This window comes from Panthera tigris, chromosome A1 (assembly GCF_018350195.1).
Source record: "Panthera tigris isolate Pti1 chromosome A1, P.tigris_Pti1_mat1.1, whole genome shotgun sequence".
Taxonomy (NCBI): Eukaryota; Metazoa; Chordata; class Mammalia; order Carnivora; family Felidae; genus Panthera; species Panthera tigris.
This window is the reverse complement of record NC_056660.1, coordinates 8,945,414-8,964,979: the sequence shown is the minus strand read 5'-3', so window position 1 is coordinate 8,964,979 and position 19,566 is coordinate 8,945,414. Positions and strand designations below refer to the sequence as shown.

Sequence of the window (19,566 nt, the reverse complement as noted above, 5' to 3'; positions counted from 1 at the left end):
TTTTCTCACTCTTCGCCCTCCTCCCCCATGTGGCTCAGGGAAGCGTGGCCTTGTCCCAGCTCCCAGGCTAACTCCCATTCCCTTCGGCGTGATGGTTTAGAGGCGGCCATGGGACCCATCCTGGCAAACGGAACTGGAAGGGAACTCGGCTGATGGTGTTTCTACAGAAAGTTCTCACTCCCAAGGGGACCTTACAGGAGACTGTTTTGCCTCCGGACATTATTATGGATGTCACGATGGAAACCTCTCTAGCCACCTTGTGACCCTCGGGTGGGCCGGCCTGGGGCCAGAGCCAGTGCCTTGCATTTGCAGAGCAGAAAGACGGGAAGACTCCCGGCCCCCGAGTGTACCGCAGAACCGCTTTGCCCGCGTGAAGCCCGTGCTCCAGACCTCCCGAGAGCCCATCGCATATATTTATTGGCGACATAAACATCCTTGATGACACCTAGAAGGGACGGCTAGACATCGACGTGCCCTCCAAACCGTATGAAATTAGCGTGCAAAAAGATGAGAGAAAACTACGAAATGATTCTGCGTTCGCATCTCTCAAGAATCGATCTCTGTCGCGAATCGTCCCGATGGTGAAGGAAAAAAGAGACATCTGAAGACGATCAGGCCACAGGTCAGCTCTCCGATCTTGTAACGTTTTAGAAGGCATGAGCCGCAAAAGGGAGGGTGGACACAGAAATCAGAGATGGAGGTGCTCAGCGTCCAGCCCCTCTGAGAATAGTGTCAGAAAGACTTGGAATGAGGTGGCGTTGACAAAATAATAAAAAGTACATGTTTGCTGTGTTCAAAACAAAAGAAAAAGCAGGGATATACCGCTGGTCGTCAACCCTGGCTGTCCCTTAGAGTCACCTAGGGAGTTTTCTTTCTTTCTTTCTTTCTTTCTTTCTTTCTTTCTTTCTTTCTTTCTTTCTTTCTTTCTTTCTTTCTTTCTTTTCTTTCCTTTTCTTTCTTTCCTTCCTTCCATCTTCCTTCCTTCTTTCCTTCTCTTTCTTTCTTTTCTTTCCTTTTCTTTCTTTCTTTCCTTCCTTCCGTCTTCCTTCCTTCCTTCTTTCCTTCTCTTTCTTTCCTTCCTTCCTTCCTTCCTTCCCTTCCTTCCTTCCATCTTCTTTCTTTCTTTCTTTCTTTCTTTCTTTCCTTCCTTCCTTCCTTCCTTCCTTCCTTCCTTCCTTCCTTCTGTCTTCTTTCTTTCTTTCTCTCTTTCCTTCCTTCCTTCCTTCCATCTTCCTTCCTTCCTTCCTTCCTTCCTTCCCTCCTTCCTTCCTTCTTTCTTTTCCTTTCTTCCTTTCTTTTTAGTAGTAAAGCTTGGGCCTCTCACATCAGCTGGATTGATTCTGCACACTTGTGGCTTGGAGCAGTTGCCCGAGTTTCTGCAGAAAACAGAGCCACGTTAAATACCAGGAATACAAAGCAACACAGTGGAGAGGTGGGAATGTAGACGTGAAAGTGGGATTGGAAACCAAGTGGGATGCTGGAGACAGGAACAAGGCGCCAGCTACGCTGGGCTCACGCTCCCAGACCCCGGCCAGTTAACGTTTCAGGATTCTTCAAGGATGCATGCGCCGAGTGACCGGGTCATATGGTGGCCGGGGTGGGGGGGGGGTGAAGGGGGAGCCCTAGACCCCCTCCCTCCTGCTGGCCCTCCCACATGCTCCCCACCGCCCCTGCTCCGGGAGCCCAGGAAGGCCCAGCCAGCCCTCCCAGCATCCTCGGCGCTGTCCCTGATCCCTGTGTGGCCCGGGATGCCCACTTCTGTTCCCCTTGCCTCCCCTCATCCCAGAAACCCTCTCACCGGGCCCTGAGGAATTCAGGATCCGGCAGAAATCCGCCACGTTGCCTCAACCTGGACGTTTTCTCTCATTTTCTCACTCCCCCTGAAGGGTGCTGCCTCCTGGGCAATCCCGGGAGTACTGTTTTCAAAAGCTGTCACTGCCTGAGCGCGTCCGTGGAGACAAGCGTCATTCCATGGCCGTGCCGTGGGCTCGCACTACGGGGGAGAAAACAGGCCCAGAGACGTACAGCTTAGTTTTTGACCCAAGAGGTTCACTTTCCTAGGCAGACACTGTTCCCGAAAAGAGTCTTTGTTGTTTTCTTTTGTTTTTAAAAGTAATTTTTGCTCATTGTACAACATCTCATGATTACAGAAAAGCATGAGGAAAAAGAAACTAATCCCATCCTCCAGAACCAACCACTAACATCTGGGTGAATTTCTTCTAGTCCTCTTTGTTAATATGTATACACTAAAAATAAAAACAACAGACACTACAAGCCAAGTTTATGTATTATTTTTCATCTTGAACATAAGTATGCATCCACAGAATATTAAATCTTTGCACACACATTTGTTTGTAGCTGTATAATAGTCCATTTTGGAGGCATATCATTTTCATTGATGCATTTAATAAATGTCTAATATAAAAATTGCAATGGAATAGTAGCTCACCGGAATGGCTAAAAAATAATTTTAATGGTATTTTTTTATTTTTGAGAGACAGAGACAGAGCACGAGCGGGGGAGGGGCAGAGAGAGAGGGAGACACAGAATCCGAAGCGGGCTCCAGGCTCCGAGCTGTCGGCACAGAGCCCGACGCGGGGCTCGAACCCACGAACCACAAGATCTGAGCCGAAGTCAGACACTCAGCCGACTGAGCCACCCAGGTGCCCCTCGAATGGCTAAAATCAAAAGGATGACAATATCAAGTGTTGGCAAAGATGTGAAGCAACCCGAATGCTCGCGTATTCTTGGTGAGCCTGTAAATTAGAACAACTGTTGTACAAAACGCTCTTGTCGATATCTACCAAAGCTAAAAATATGTATATCTTGGGACCTAGAAATTCCACTCCTGGATGAATAGTCAACAGAGACGGATGTTTGTCCATGAAGGACATGTACAAGGGTCTTCATAGCTACTTGATTCACAAACAAGAGGCAACCCAAGTGCCCATCAACAGCAGAATGGATTTCTAAATTGCGGTATCGTTCATACAGTAAAAGATTATAGGGCAGTGGAAGACAATAGCCACTGCTACGTGCGACAGCATTATTAAAGGGAGAAGCTAGACATAAAAATATATATATACTGTATGAGGTCATCTAAATGAAGTTCACAAACAGGCAAACCTGGTGTTAGGTGATGGAATCAGAATAACGTTACCCTTTGCTGGTGAGGGGTGCGATTACCTAGGAGAGAGAATGAGGGGGTTTTCCGCGGTGCTGAAAATATTCTTTATGTTGAAATGTTTACAAGGGAGTGTGCATACACCTCTAACAACCGAGCTGTTCGCTTAAGATTTATGTGCTTTATGTAATCTCTGGATATGAGTTAGAGCTCCGTAAAAACAAAGGGCAAAGAAAGAAATTTTTAACGCACACCAGGAAAGACACGAGGCACTAGGGATTTAATGACAGTAGTCCAGGCCGCCTCCGAGCTTCCTGGATTTCACCTAATTTTGGACATGTAAGCTATTTCAAGCATTTCTACACATAAATCAATACGAGAAATTATTAAGAAAATGTTGAGGCGCCTGGGTGGCTCGGTCGGTAAAGCCTCCAGTCACGATCTCACTGTCGTGGGACTGAGCCCCGTGTGGGGCTCTGCACGGACAGCACAGAGCCTGCTGGGGATTCTCTCTCTCCTCTCTCTTCCCCACCCCCACTTGCTTTCTCGGTCTCTCTCAAAATAAATAAACTTAAAAAAAAAAAATTCCCCAACTTTGCATCTGGAAAACTCCAAACCCACAGGAAAGTTGCAAACATTGTCTAATGACAACTCATATAGCCTTCATCTACATATCCATCATTTGTTACCGTTTTGCCACATTTGCTTTCTCTCTAGACCTGTAAAGACAAATAGGTACATGGAATACAAAGAAACAAAGATTTGGGAGGTGAGTGCTGAATCCTTTGAAAGGATTCGTGCCCCTTTACCCCAAAATCCTGTAGCTGCTGTTTACTGACAAGTATTCAGGGAATTCATTTCACAGTCAGGATATTTAACTGATTTGAAGCATGTTATTTAAAATACAGCCAATATTGAAATGTCCCACAATTGTCCCAATAACACTCTCTAAGCTGTCTTCCCCACCCCCAATCTAGGGTCCAATCAAGTTATCACACGTTTCATTAAAAAAAAATTTTTTTTTAATGTTTATTTATTTTTGAGACAGACAGAGACAGAATGCAAGTGGATTAGGGGCAGAGAGAGAGGGAGACACAGAACTCGAAGCAGGCTCCAGGCTCTGAGCTGTCAGCACGTAGCCCGACGCGGGGCTTGAACCCACGAGCTGTGAGACCATGACCTGAGCCAAAGTCAGATGCCCAACCAACTGAGCCACCAGGCACCCCACAGATTTCATTTAATTTCACGTAACCTTAGTCTTCTTCCTCCCAGGGGAATCCCCTGTTGTGTTCGTCTTTCAAGACATTGATATTCTTGAAGGGTCCAGGCTAGTTGTTGTGTAACCTCTTGAGAGACTTTCGAGTCTTTTTACTCCTGCTTCTCTGTCCTCCTTGCTCCCGAGGGACCATTCTTCCATCCCGGCTGTGAATCTCCTGCCATCAGACCAGAGAACCCATTAACCTTTTTCCTGTGGTCCTCAACTCCCATGAAGGGAACCGAACTTCCGCTCCCTGGAGGTAGAGAGCTGCGGATGGGGGGGCGGGGCGGTCCTCAGTCAACCCTCCTGGCTGGGTGCACGGGCCACTGTCACACTTAGGTGCTGGGACCAGTGAGCACAGCTGGGTGGGAGAATACATATAAAAATAGGACACAAGCTGCCCCAAACACTATTATGTGGCCTGGAACATTATATTCTAAAATTGAGTGAAGCGAAACTGGAGAAAAGTGAGAGTACAGGAAAGCCATGGAATGAATATAAGGAGCCCAGCCTCCTGTACGGAGCCCGATTCACACTTGTTTTCTTTCCAGATCATTTCCCAGCAGCAGGGTGCAGAGCATCTGTGATATGTGAAAACACCTCAATTAAAACTCCATTCTACTGTCGATGCACATTTGGGTTGCTTCTTGATTCTGAACGAAGAGGCCATTAAGATTCTTGTGTATGTATTTTAAGGACAAACACAGTCTTCTAATGTGATTTCCCTGCTCACCCCTATGTGGGATCAGAAAATTGGGCACATGTATGGTTTCGGAAGCTATGTGTGATGGCTAAAATTTTGTGTGTCAACATGACTGGGCCATGGGGGGGCAACCAGATGTTATTCTGAGTATTTCCGTGAGGCTAGTTTTGCATGAGATTAACCTTCAGATTGGCAGACTGAGTCGCGCAGATTGCACTCTGTGATATGGTGGGCCTTATCCAATCAGTTGAAGGCCTGACTAGAACAAAAAGTTGCCCCTCCTGAGCGTGAGAGAGGATTCTTCCTGCCTGCTGGCCTTCAAACTGGGGACATGGGCTTTTTTTCCTGCCTTTGGACTACAACTGAAATATCGGTTCTTCCTGGGTATCAAACCCGCTGGCCCTTAGGCTGGAACTATCCCACCAGCTTCTCTGGATCTCCAGCTTGCCAACTGCAGATCTTAAGACTTGCCAGCCTCCTTGATTGCATGAATCAGTTCCTTATAATAAATCCTGTCTCTACGTGTGCATACATCCTATTGGTCCTGTCTTTCTAGAGAACACCAACACAGTAGGCAACGGATAATTCTTAAGAAATGTTAAAGATTCAGCAATATGGGTGGGGTGTGCTACCATAAAAGCTCCCAGGGATAAAACATCTTCAGGGATCCTATGTCACTACTTTTTTGTTTAGTCTTTTTTTTTTTTTTTTTTTTTAATTTTTGTTTTCCCCTTTCCCTACCAGCTTTGAACTCTGATGGGTCTGCATATTAGAACGTCTGTGGGATTCTTATGCTCTCTGACATCAGTGGTCCAGCTGTTTTTTTTTTTTTTTTTTCAGCTGTTTCACTAGAATAGGCTGCAACCTTGGCCGATGAATCCCTTTCCTAAATATAATCGAGTGTTGCCTGTGCTCTAAGCATAGGTGAGCCATCAGGGATTCTGAGTCAAATGGAATGATTCCTGCTCTCAAGAAGCCAATAGTCTAGTGGAGGCAGATGATAAGCAGAATTTATAAGCCAGCAACTGTGATATAACCTGACAGATACGATTGTATATCCACGAGATTTCATGAGAACACAGTGGGCCAGTACCAGTCCGAAACAGGGAAACCAGGAAGGGCTTTTGGGAGACGATAATGTCCAAGTAGAATCTTTAAACACAAGTAGGATTTTGGGGCACCTGGGTGGCTCAGTTGGGTAAGCGTCCGACTTCGGCTCAGGTCATGATCTTGCGGTTTGTGAGTTCGAGCCCCGCATCGGGCTCTGTGCTGATGGCTCAGAGCCTGGAGTCTGTTTTGGATTCTGTGTCTCCCTCTCTCTCTGCCCCTCCCCTGTTTGTACTCTGTCTCTCTCTCTCTCAAAATAAATAAATAAATAAATAAATAAATAAACATTTTTTAAAAATGAGTAGGATTTAGGGGCGCCTCGGTGGCTCAGTCAGTTACGCACCACCTCTTGATCTCAGCTCGGGTCGTGATTTCAGGGTTGTGAGTTCAAGCCCCACACTGGGCTTCATGCTGGGCACGGAACCTACTTAAAAGAAAAATGAGAAGGATCTGTACATCAGCGTTCAGTGTTCAGCATTATTCGCAAAACCCCAAAGGCGGAAACTACCCAGATGTCCATCAACAGATGAACGGGAAAGCAAAATGTGGTATTTCCATTCAATGGAATACTATCCGGCCTTTAAAAGGAAATTTTGGCACATGCTACAACACGGATGAGCCTTGAAGATGCTATTTCACGTGAAATAAGCAGACACAGAAGGACGAACATTGTGGAGGTAAAAAGTAAAATAAAGCTTGCCAGGGGCCGGGGGGGGAGGAAGGAATGGGGAGTTGGTGTTTAATGGGGACAGCGTTTCAGTTTGGGAAGATGAAAAGAGTCCCGAAGATGGACGGTGGTGATGGTCGCACAACAGTGTGAATATACATAATGCCCCTCAATTGCACACTTAAAAAATGGGTAAATGATAAATTTTATGTTCGCATATATTTTACCACAATGAAAAATAATAACATTTTTTCAAAAATATGAGTATTATCCAGGGAAAGGGGCATGGTGGAGTGTCAGAAGGGTGGGGTGGGGGCACCTGGCCAGGAGATTTTGAGATTTTGAAATACATGACCTTGAACGAGTACGTCAGAAAGTTGAGGCTAGAAAGGTGGGCAGGGACCGTGTCATGAGGAACCTGGGAAGCCCTGCCAGGGACTTTGCACTTTTTCTGAAGACAGCCGCCCCAATAAGTGTCACCCACTTTCACAGCACCCCGGATGGGCTCTGATCATCTGGGCGTAATTCCCACCAGCCTTTCTAGCGTGAGAAATTATAAATTGCTCTTGTCAAAAAATGCTTGTGATCAGGGGGCACCCGGGTGGCTCCGTCAGTGAAGCGTCCAACTCTTGATGATCGGCTCAGGTCAAGATCTCAGAGTTTGTGAGTTCGAGCCCCGCGTGGGCCTTTGTGCTGGCGGTGCAGAGCTCGCTTGGGATCCTCTCTCTCCCCCTCTCTCTGCCTCTCCCCTACTTGCGCTCTCTATCAAAAATAAATGAATAAATTTAAAAAATGTATGTTATCAGAGTCAGCCTTATAAATACAGAGAACAAACTGATGCTTGCCAGAGGGGCGTGGGCGTGGGATGGGCAAGATGGGTGAAGGGGAGCGGGAGACACAGGCCTTCGGGGATGGAGTGACTAAGTCTCGGGGACAAAGGCACAGCGTAGGGCAGGCAGTCAGTGGCATTATAGCAGCCTTGTGTGGTGACAGATGGTAGCTACATTTGTGGTGAGCCCAGCAGAACGCACAGAGTTGTAGAATCACTGTTTCCACCTGCCACGAACGTTACGCGTCAGCTACGCTCAAATTTAGAGACTTTAAAAGCAAAACAAAAACTGCTTTTTCATGAAGAATTCAAACAGTCCTAAAGATGGAGAGATGACCGCAAGCCCCTCGCTCCTAAATAAGACCACGATCTGAGTCTTTTCTACTCACACTGTGGGTAGAGACAGTTAATGAGCAAAATCACTTTTAGAAACTCGGGGTCGTGAAATAGAAGCTGTCTGGAATTCTGTAGGCGCTGCATTTCAGTTGCACTGGACAAAAGAGACTCAGGGGAGGTGAGAGTTACTGAGGTCAAAGGTCACGTAAAAGTTGCTCCGCGCGAGAGGGCTGTTTCCCAAAGATCCCCGTAGGATCAAAGAAAGCAATTATGAAGGGGGGAAAAAAAGAAAAAAGAGGCTGGGTGATTATTTATTTCTGTAACTTTCTGTATCAATGTCAGGTAACACCGATCGATTCCTTTCTCCAATGGATGAAAACGTTTATGCTTCTTCCAACTGAACTCCTCTGAATTTTTTGTCGGTTGTGGGATAATTTTGGTATTTTTCAGATTCCTAACACATACACTGTGCTCCGTAATTACGTGTTCCCATGATTATTTAGTTTTGACCCTATATTTAAGTGGATTCCATCTTCCAATCCACTGTCTAAGGCTTTGGTTGCTGTGGTCAGTCTCACTAGTTTCTTTGAGAGCTGATGGTGTTTTACCGGGTGCCTGGAAACTTGTCCGCGGACGCCAAGAGTTCAAAAGCTTCTCCAGGGTGAGCCGCGGAACAGGGCCTTGAGGCTGAACATCTGCAGGATCGTGGGGTGTACTTTTAATCTGCAGATTCAGTTCCCTCTGGGAAGTTTTTTTGTATATCTCTTTGAGCACATCTTCTGTTCTCCCTGTCAGTCCTCTGCTGCAGGGACGCCAATTATCCTTATGTTGGATTATCTTCATGTTCGCACCGTATCTAGTATCTTCCCTGTTTGCTTTAACATCCGTGTCTCTCCCGTCTGCATTCGCTGAGATTACTTCAAGTCTTCCTTCTGCGTCAGCATTTCGGTTTGCAGCAACAGCTAGTCCTTTGGTTTTTAAACGTATACCTTAGTGCTCTAATTACGATGCTCCGGGGGTGTGCGGAAGGGGGCAGGGGCAGAGGGGAACGGAAGGAAAGGAAGAAGGTTCAGATGCACTGCTGCGCAGTCCCTGCGGAGAAGCTCCAGCCTGCCCTCTCTGTCCTGTGGCTGAGCCAGGGTTCCCTCCGCCTGGCCGGGGTGCCTTTCACTCCCACATGGGGACACCCTCAAGGTGCAGGCCGTTCTCCCGGGACCCTCCCTTCTGCTGCAGAATCAGCACCATTTGTTACTGTCTCCCCTTTCTCTACCCCCCAAACTCCTCAGTCCCTCCCTTGACTCTTTGTAAAGTGGTCTTTCTATTCACTTCTCAGGCTACCGGCTACACGGAGGGAATAACAGCGCCACCAACGGACTCATTGTTTTAAGTGGTTATTTGATCACCTACCTGCCTTTTGACAACCACTTGCCATGTTTGACTTCCCTTCTCGTTCACTCGTTCTTTGTTTATTGATCACCTACAAGCCATGTATGGCGGGGGGGGGGACACCGAGAGTTCAAGGACAGGCGATACAGCCTCTGCACATAGTTTATGATTCATTTCGTGACCCGTCTCCTCAGTCATCAGATATTCGCAGCTTGCTGTTAGCTATTATTCTGTTCCTCTCTACCCCTGCCGCCCCCACTCTGTGCTGTCGCATCTCTGACTTTAGAATATTACAGCAACCATCTCCTGCACAGTCCTCTTTGCCCAAGACTTCTCAGAGACATATCTGGTCTGAATAATGTTTTTTTTTTATTTTAATTTTATTTTTTAAACTATATTTAAAAAAAATATTTTTGAGAGAGAGAGAGAGAGAGAGAGCAAGCAGGGGAAGGGCAGAGAGAGTGGGGGGACAGAGGATCTGAAGCAGGCAGCACAGAGCCCGACTGGAGGCCCAAACTCACAAATCGTGAGATAGTGACCTGAGCCGAAGTTGGACACATAATGGACTGAGCCACCGGGTGCCCCTGAATAATGTTTTTGCATAAGTCTTTTCAAAAGCACTGTCTTCCTGACTCTGCCCAAGCACTCATCAGCGACTCCTTTTTTTTTTTTTTAATTTTTTTACGTTTATTTATTTTTGATAGAGACAGAGCACAAGTTGGGGGAGGGGCAGAGAGAGAGGGGGAGACACAGAATCGGAAGCAGGCTCCAGGCTCTGAGCCGTCCGCACAGAGCCCGACGCGGGGCTCGAACCCACAAACCGCGAGATCATGACCAGACGCTTAACCGACTGAGCCCCCCCAGGCGCCCCATCCTTACTTCTGACCATAATACCCAAGCTCCCAGGCACGGTCCCGTCCTGGGGCTCCAGGCCCTGCCTCTGTAGTGAATATTGCGGACTGGCTTGTCCACCATCCATTCCGGACCCTTCCAGCGTTCCAACATCAGCTGTACAAGCGGAGGCTAAACCCCCATTTTCCTGACTCCCACGCAGCTAAGTGAGCGTTCCAGCTTTGATCGTGATCCCCGGGGTCGGATGCGCTCGGGTGCGATTCTGAGGTCCGTGGGAAGAGAAACAGGGCACAGAACATCCAGTCTGCCGGTAGGGGTCGCGGCAGGGGCGGTGGGTTCTGGTTGGGAAGCGGCGACTTCTGGCGCACACAGGCAGCACGTCCTAGCCGGCAGCTTTCCGACCTTGACGGAGGCCTCAGCTCCGCGGCAGCCCGGCGTGGCCGCACAGCTGCGGGGGTCATTGTCAAGGGGCTCGGCTGGGAAGCCCCGTGCTCGCCCTTTCCTCTCCGCTTCCCTAGCCAGCTCGGTGGCCACTTTCTGCAAGGATGACCTCTGACCCGTGCCACTCAGCTTCAATTCTCCCTGCTCCCCAGGCCGGCCTCCCCTCTGGCCCCAGGAGCACCCTATTCGCCTTTGCCCCATGGCTTCCTTCCCACTCGCTCTTTCCCCCGTGGGCAGCCCTCCCCCCCGAGGCCTCCGGTTCCAGAATCAGACCCGGCCCCGTCTCCCCCGGGAGCCTGCGCCCCGCCCCGTGGTCTCTACTGGGCGGGGGGAGCACCGCACCCGCAGTCAGAGCAGCCCACGGTCTCAGCTCCTCTCCTCCAGTGGTGATCCCAGAAAAACTAGTCGCCGGTCTCCGTTGCCATTAAACGCGGAGGCCGCGCCGCGTGAGCCCGGCCTTCTCGTCCAGTTCCAAAGTCGCCGAGACTCCAACCCTCTCAGCGAAGCCGCCTCCCAACTCCAGAGAGCCAGGCTGCTCTTGGCGCCTTTCATTTCAAGTTCCGTGGCATCTTTGGTCCCTGACACCTTCTCCCCAAGGTTGGCTGTGCGCACGTGGGGCTGTTGATTTTAATCGCTGGAAAGAAGTCCCTGCAGCTGGCAGAGCCAGGCACGGAATGGCGAGGAGCTGAATTCTTTCTTAACGAGGCAATTTCTCCCCAGTGTCGTCACTGTTTTACGGACAGAGTGAACAGCTTGCATATGTTCGGTTACCCGGCTTGTCCGCCGGACTCCCGGGGCCCCCGCTAAGGCCCGACTGGGGAGGGTCCAGGACCAGCTCCCCGAACATGTGCTGTGGGAGATGCCAGGCTTGGCTGCAGGCGCTGTGAAGGTCGGCGCTGAGGAGCGTCCGCTTACGGAGCCTGGGATGACTGACCGGGCAGAGCCACGAGGCCAGTGTGATGCCACACTCGGCCCTTCTGCTTCAGAGGAACGGGCTGCTCTGATTCCCCTCCACTGCAAAGGCCCTGGGGTCACCAGGGGGACTGGCTTCCCCAGAGGAAACACCTTAGAGCTTCTCTGCAGGCGGGTTCAGCAGGCCGTCCCAAGGCACGGGAACCCCGCAAAAAATGCTCAGCTGCTTTTAGACCCATTTGTGCCAGCTATTCCTTTTGTTTGTTTAACATTTATTCATTTTCGAAAGGCAGAGAGAGACAGAGTGCAATTGGGGGAAGGGCAGAGAGAGAGGGAGACACAGAAACAGAAGCAGCCTCCAGGCTCCGTGCTGAGCCCGACACGGGGCTCGAACTCACAGACCGCAAGTTCATGACCTGAGATGAAGTCGGACGCCTAACCGACTGAGCCACCCAGGCGCCCCTGTGCCAGCTATTTCTGGACGGCTCTTCATCCAAGGCTGACGTTCCATTACTTGAACTGCCCACAGGAATGGCTTCCTGGGGCTAGACTGGTGTCACCTTTAATCAAGGGATGATGTAGGGGCGCCTGGGTGGCTCAGTCGGTTAAGCATCTGAGTCTTAATTTCGTCTCAGGTCATGATCTCACGGTTCGTGGGATCGAGCCCCACGTTGGGCTCTGTGCGGAGCCGGCTTGGGATTCTCTGTGTCACTCTCTCTCTGCCCCTTCCCTGCTCATGCTTGCTCTCTCAAAAATAAATAAACATTTCTTTTTAAAAGCGAGCGATGATGTAAAAAATGGCCAGCTGGAAAATGTTTATGCCTGTTTGTATGTCTTCATATGTGCACCCAAAGGTGTTACTTAAACAAAGCACGTAAGCAGATTGCCTCTGGGTCGGGGATGAGTCCAGACCTCCCCTATTTCCATCTGCTTTGACCTTCCCAAGCACTGGCTCCTTCATCTGCCTTTGTGTGTACGCGCAGGCACACAGACCCCCCCGGGGCCCAAACCCATGTGGCCTGGAGACCCCGCCCTGGCCTGTCCATTCTAACTCTGGCCTGGCGTCTCCTTGGCACCCTGCCTCCAGTAATTGTGACTCCCCTCCCTGCGCTGCCCACGCTCCCTTCCACGACTGAACCCGCTCCATCGTGGCCCCCGGTTTCCGAGGGAGGGAGATCAGACAGCTCCTGAGTGGTGGGAGACGTCGGGCATGACTGTATTGATGCCATAACTATAAAAGGCCACTGTAGCAAATTTCTCTGAAAGTCTCTTTTTCCTGAGGAATTGCTCTGACCTACTTATCAGATGAGAGCCCGCAATCTGTTCCTCGGTTGTGTGGAAACTCTCGGCTCTGCTTTATACCCATTTACAGCATTGATCCCTGGCCTGCTTTTCTGCTTCTTGTCTGCACAGCAGCCCAGCCTTTACATAACCCTGCTGGTAACGTGGACAAGGCACCAGCCCGGCAGTCCGGCAGATGTGGTTTGTGAATCCCCGGCCTACCGGGAGTCGAATGAACGTGGGCATGCAATTTAACTTCTCCAAACGTCAATTTCTCCCTGTGAAAACAGAGACAAAATACCTAGTCTCCAAGCAGGTTTTATCTTTGTTGAGATTCAGTGAGCTAATGTCTGCACAGAAGGCTAGCCCTGCTCCAAGGAGGTGGATTCCCTTTCCTTTTTCTTTTCCAGATGAACCCCTCCTGGCCGTGTTGTGCGTAGGGACGCATTTGCAGAACAATCCTGAGCGATACAGAGTGAAATAAACAAACAAGTAAACAAACAAGCAAGCAAACATTAAAACTGGGACTTTGTGGCGTCTGACCCACGGCCGCTGGGATACGTGAACTGTAAGCCACAGAATAGTCAGGACCTAGCATCCCGCAGGATGGGGGATGTGCATCAGCCACACGTGCAGATTGGTTCTCTATCTCAGTTCCCCAAGCGGCTCTGGGGATCCCCGAGACCCGCTTCCGCGTTAAGACCCGCAGCCGAGGCAGCAAGGCGTTGAGAATGGTCTCCGAGACGATAAACAAGCGTGAGAGGAGGAAGTGGGTGTCACCGCACAGCCCGTGCCTGGCCCGGGAACGCAGGCCGAGCTGTTTACAAATCGGTGCCTGCAAAAAAGTTTGCGCTGCAAAGCTCATTTCTTGCCGTCTGACCCCTCCCCTGGGGTGGGCCTTCCTTTAAACAAAGGACAGCTTCAGCAGCACTCAGAAACAAATGTTTGCTTCCCCGGAGGAAGAAGGAGGGAGAAGGAGGGAGAAGGAGGGAGAAGGAGGCGCCCTGCGCGATGCCAGAAATAAGCCTTCCTCCTGTCACTTAGGAGCCTGTGCCGTCTTGTCGGCAGGAGACACCGCAGCAAGGGGACAGGCACCTGGAGAGAATCAGATTCCACAGATAATTACAGGAAGGGCAACCACAGGTCCCAGTGAGGCCAGCTGTCTGTGGGCGGTTTTCATCGGGCTCTTTTTCACTCTATTGACTGATCTGCACGGAGTCAGTCTCCCCGAGGTGCCGGAAAGTATCGCACACTGGGCGCCTTACACACAGAAATCGATCGCCCCACGGTTCCGGAGGCCAGAAGCCCAAGATCGAGGCCTTGGCAGGGCTGGCTTCTTCCGAGGCCACCAGCGAGAATTTATTCCATGCCCGTCTCCTGGCTTCTGGCTTCTGCTGGCAAGATTTGACATTCCAGAAGCATCGTCCCGGTCCGTGTCTTGGTGGCCACGTGGTAGGCTCCCTGTCGGCATGTCTGTGTCCAAATCTGCCCTTTTTATGAGGACGCCGGTCATCCTGAATCACTCCGGGATGGCCTCGCCGTAACCAATGGCACCTGTAATGACCCTATTTCCAATATGGCGACCTTCTGAGGCGCTGGGAGTTAGGTCCTGAACGTGTACGTTTGTGGGGGATACAATTCAACTCCTAACACCTGCTGTGTGGCACACCTTTGCTAGAAGCTGAGGGAGAGAAAGAGGTGGTGACACACAGCCTGTGCTTGGCTTACCCACAAGCCAGCCTGGAACACGGCCAGCAGGGCATTCTGCAGCCCGGGATAATGTTGATGAGCGGGACAGTGGAGATACGAGCCAAGTTCCATGGGAGCAGGAAGGAGGGCACCTTACAGAAATGACATTTGAGGACTGGGTTGAGACGTACAATCTTTAAGTTACTCTTTAGTGTGATGCTGAGGGGGGCTGTAGTATCTGCGACTTGGTTTACCAGGACACAAGTTCAAAGTCCTCCCTGGCGTATGTCTGGTCTCTCTCTGGTGCAGAACTGCATGGCCGTCGTTAAAGCCAATATGCTGTGGAATATACACAGGCCGGTCTGGAGTATGAAGTGGAAATACTTGAAGTTTCAAATAATCAGTCACGGTGAGCCTATAATTGTAATTTAAATTGTTTGGGAAATGCATTGAAGTAAGCGCGTAACCAGTGTTCAGGTGTTCATGAAGAATTGTACTCCTCATGTGGTTTATTAAAATGGTTTAGTATTTGGGGCACCTGGGTGGCTTAGTCGGTTAAGCGTCCGACCTTTTTACTTTTTTTGGGGGGGGGTGGGGCAGGAGGCACATGCAAACAGGGGAGGAGCAGAGAGGGAGACAGGGAACCTCAAGCATGGGTGCAAAGCCCCGATGCAAGGCTTGATCCCACGACGGTGAGATCATGACCTGAGCGGAGATCAAGAGTCAGACGCTTAGCCAACTGAGCCACCCAGATGCCCCGAGCGTCTGACTCTTGATCTCAGCTCACGTCCTGATCCCAGGGTCGTGAGTTCCAACTGCACGTTGGGCTCCACGCTGGGTATGAAACCTCCTTAAAAAAATAAAAATCAAAATCGCGTTGCATTTGATAGAAGCAGGCTTAATTCCCATAACAACAAATGAAATAAAACGAACACCCTGTGTTATGGGCCGAATTGTGTCACCCGCCAAAGTCATGTGTTGAAGTCCGCAGCCCCGGTACCTCAGGACGTTGACTGGACGCAGGTAGGATCTTCAAAGACGTGATCCAAGCTACTGTGGAGCCTTTAGGGCAGGCCCTGGTCCAATATGGCTGGTGTTCTCAGCAAAGGATATGAGTCCATAGAGGGAGAGCCCCCCGGGGGACGAGCGCCCATCTGGAGAAAAGGCCACGGGGGACACAGGGAGGAAGGGCCACCTGCGAGCCGGGGGAGAGGCCTCCGGAGAAAGCAAGCCTGCCGACACCTTGGTCTCCGACTCCCAGCCTCCAGAACCGTGCGAAGCCAGATCTCTGTTGTTTCGGCCCCTCCATCTGTGCTATTTCGTACGGCCGCACTAGCAAACTAATACACGCTGCGACTCGTTCAGAAGCCTCGGGGTTCTCGGTTATTTGTTGGCCTGTTTGCACCTGGTTTTGCTCTGCTCCTTAATGTCTACCTTCAAAATAAGACCCGGACACGTCCCCTTTGCGCCCCGTTGCGATCTCCTCTTCCCGCGGGGTCCTTGTTACAGTCTGGAGTACGTGGATGCATGCCTCTAGAGGATTCTTTTTCTAGAAATATTATACGTATCATTCGGCAATTTTGCTTTTACTTAATCAGACGGCGCCGAGGTCTTCTGTACTTTATGAGCATTTCCCTTATTGATATGCTTTTAAATTGTTTCCGGGGTTTGCTGAGAAAGACTTTATGTCACAAAATAGCTCTTTGGGTCGAGCTGGTAGCTTACATACAGTTTCTTTAAACTTGTCAGGGAACAGGAGCGGTGATAGCAGCCTGAATAAACTGTCGTGCCTTTGGAAAAAGCAAAAAGAACGAAAGCCCTCAGTTTAAGAAGTCAGCAGAGCCATATTCCTTTTTTTTTTTTTTTTTTTTTAATATATAAAATTTACTGTCAAATTGGAGAGCCATATTCCTTAAATGTCACGGTTTCGACGATAAAAGACAAAAACCCGAAACTCCAATACAGCAGTGCTACTTTTCTTCCATGTGTACAACTTAAACCCAAACCTAAATCGATCTCTGATTTATTGGCACTTAATTCCCTAAAATGTTGACTGAGTGTTGCCAGGAAGGCCTGGTGGGACTCCACTTAAGTCTTTAGCTACAAACCCGGAAACGCACAAGGCCTGACAATCATTTGCATTTTACTGCAACTTGGTATGGAGCTGAATTGCTTTGCTAAAATCAACTCCTAGATTAAGAAAGGCTGATATCATTTATTGCAGGCATTGAGTGACATACAAGAGGCGACAGCCTCTCTGATTTGCCATTACCTTGGAGAGATTTAACTGTGTTTTACGATACTTTTCGGCGCATACTATTGTTTTATTCTATTTCCAAAGGATTTTTACTTCAACGAGCCATGAATGTTTTGTCAATTATTCCTGGTACGTTTTAGCCATTCAATTTAGCAGCGACTAACTTCTATTGGAAGTCTACAACAAAAGCGAACACAATAACCTGAAAGAATGCGTGCTGATTGAAACAAACCTGTGAGTTGTATTGAAAAATCAATTTGAGGCAAAGAGCATACAGCGTGTCCCAATGCAAGTTGATAGTAAGTTCCTGCTAGGTTAGAACCCACAACTTTAATGAAAGACAGTGATCATTTCAATTTAATTATTTTAAATATTCACGGTACCCACTGAAGTGTGACCTCTGTGGTGCCGAACACTGAAAACAGTAAGCTTTCATTTTCAGTTGTCATCAACACTGCCACACCAGAGGTGTCTCGAACACCCTGCCACGTTCGCGGCAGATCACGAATCCACCAGGAGGCCCCAGTCAAGGGCGGTTGAGTTAGGTATCTGAAAACCACACCCCATAGTAGCAATAATTGTGGTAGTATTAGCAGGAAGAGCAGGAGTACTTGTTATCCAACTTAATTTTTTTTTTAAGTTTATTTATTTTTTCGAGACAGAGAGCGACAGAGCATGAGTGGGGGGAGGGTCAGAGAGAGAGGGAGACACAGGATCCGAAACGGGCTCCAGGCTCCAAGCTGTGGGCACAGAGCCCGACGCGGGGCTCGAACTCACGGACCGTGAGATCGTGACCTGAGCCGAAGTCGGACGCTCGACCGACTGAGCCCCCTAGGCGCCCTACTTGTTATCCAACTTAATAACTGGACCACCTGCAGTTAAAATTTTACAGGAATTTGAACTTGAGGAAAGCCTCCCCAGATGTTCCTATAGACAAGGTTCTCCTCATTCTCCTAGTGGGTTAACCAGCCTTGGAAGCAAGAGTGAAAAAAAGAAGACCGTTCTCCATTTTATTTGTGCTTTGTTGTTGTTGTTGTTGTTGTTTGGGGGGGGGCTTTTAAAATACAGTTTATTTATTTTTGAGAGAGAGAGCGCGCGAGAGAACGCGTGCGTATGAGCCGAGGAGCAGAGAGAGAAGGAGAGAGAGAATCACCGACTGTGAGACCACGATGTAAGCCGAAACCAAGAGTCGGACGCCTAACCGACTGAGCCAGCCCAGTGCCCCACGTCTCCCTTCTATATGGGGCTCGCAACGCCCTGCAGAAGGTAGGGTACCTCTGCACAGTGGCCAGTTCGGTTGTTTCACCCTCTGCAGCTGGGGACTTGGCTCAGAAATTCCATCGCCGTGTTCTGGCACAACACAAAACCACTTCAACCCTTCTTCCTTTTCTCTTAGAAAGGCTGGGGCTGTGTTCTTGCAAAAACACAATTTCGGGTGGTTCCTGCCATGAGCTAGGGAGGCAGAGCCGAAAAGGCTTCGGTGTCAGACTGGTGTGGGCTCAGCTCTTGGTTCCCACACTCAGTGGCTTTGGGATCTTGGGGATGCTACTTAACCTCTTGAAGGCCTAGTGTCCTCAGCTGAAACATGGTACCAGTGCCACCCGCACCATAGGGTGACGTAGTGATTGAGAGAGACACTTGCCATATGCCGTGCGAACGTCTGTCCTCTTCCTCTGGGTGAAAAGCCACATGGCCTCAGTTTGGCTCAGGTACACCAGCCCGGTCAAGATCGCAGCAAGTAAGCTAGGAACACTGTGGTCAACAAACCCGATAAAGGTCAAACTTTCCAATCGGCGCGAAGCATCACGTAACAGACAGAGTGCCCGAGGGCTGGCCTGTCTCCCCCTCTGGCCACTGCTGGTTTCTGGAGCCAGGCGACAATAGTGATCGCAGAACTGAAACAAAACAACAACGTGGGCATGTTGTCCATATCGCTTTGGATTTACAATAAAGTATTGGCACTGACACTAATATTTTTATGACTGCAAAATTTATTAAATAAAAAAAACAGTGAAAACAGAAATTTTATATCTTACACATCAGAGGAAATATGCTTGTAAGCATATTACAAATAGCAAGAAAAGCACTTATAATTGTTATGTTTTGGTTGTTCAGACATTCAATTATTAGGAAACCTCACTAAAAATTGAAGTGTTTGGAAACTGAGCAAAAACGACATAAAATGAGGAACACTTAATCCTCAGTAATGGATCTTTCTTTTCCCCAGGGTTCGGTCCTAAGAAACAAAATGGCCCGATGATATCATCGGTGAATGGTGAACATATTTGTGTGGAAAATTTTGCTGCCACTGGAAAAGTTTATTTTCATCTTACACCAGTTTAGAAGTTGTCGGGAGATAGTAATAAACCAGATTCCATCTTCAAATAATCTTTTCCCCTGTTTGATGACTCCCAGAGTTCTTTCAAAGTAACTTTTGGGGGGTTTTGGGTGGAGAATGGTGGTCAGAAACTGGAAGTTTTCACTGATAGCGACTTGTAGTTTTATTCCTCGAAAGAGCACTTCAGTCTTATCTTTATCCTTGTTGCTTTGTCGCCAATAGAGAGTCAATTCAGTTTCCGTGTTACTCTCAAAGATATTCCATTTATATCCTGCTTGCGAGAAAATGTTTTCACTGGGGTAAGAGTCTTCCCATAGAAATTGTCCTGCTCCAATGTCTTCTAAAGGAATGTAGCTTTGTTCTATTTGAAAATTAATGCAGCATGG

At 48.9% G+C, this 19,566-nt stretch overlaps 1 long non-coding RNA gene across 1 annotated transcript; it reads left to right on the top strand.

Moving 5' to 3' along the window:
- The first annotated feature begins 11,214 nt into the window (after window positions 1-11,214).
- Window positions 11,215-19,204, top strand: LOC122240341. The gene is made up of 3 exons (XR_006219929.1): window positions 11,215-11,300; window positions 14,895-14,994; window positions 19,070-19,204. It is a non-coding gene; the product is annotated as an uncharacterized LOC122240341 (long non-coding RNA).
- Window positions 19,205-19,566: the final 362 nt, after the last annotated feature.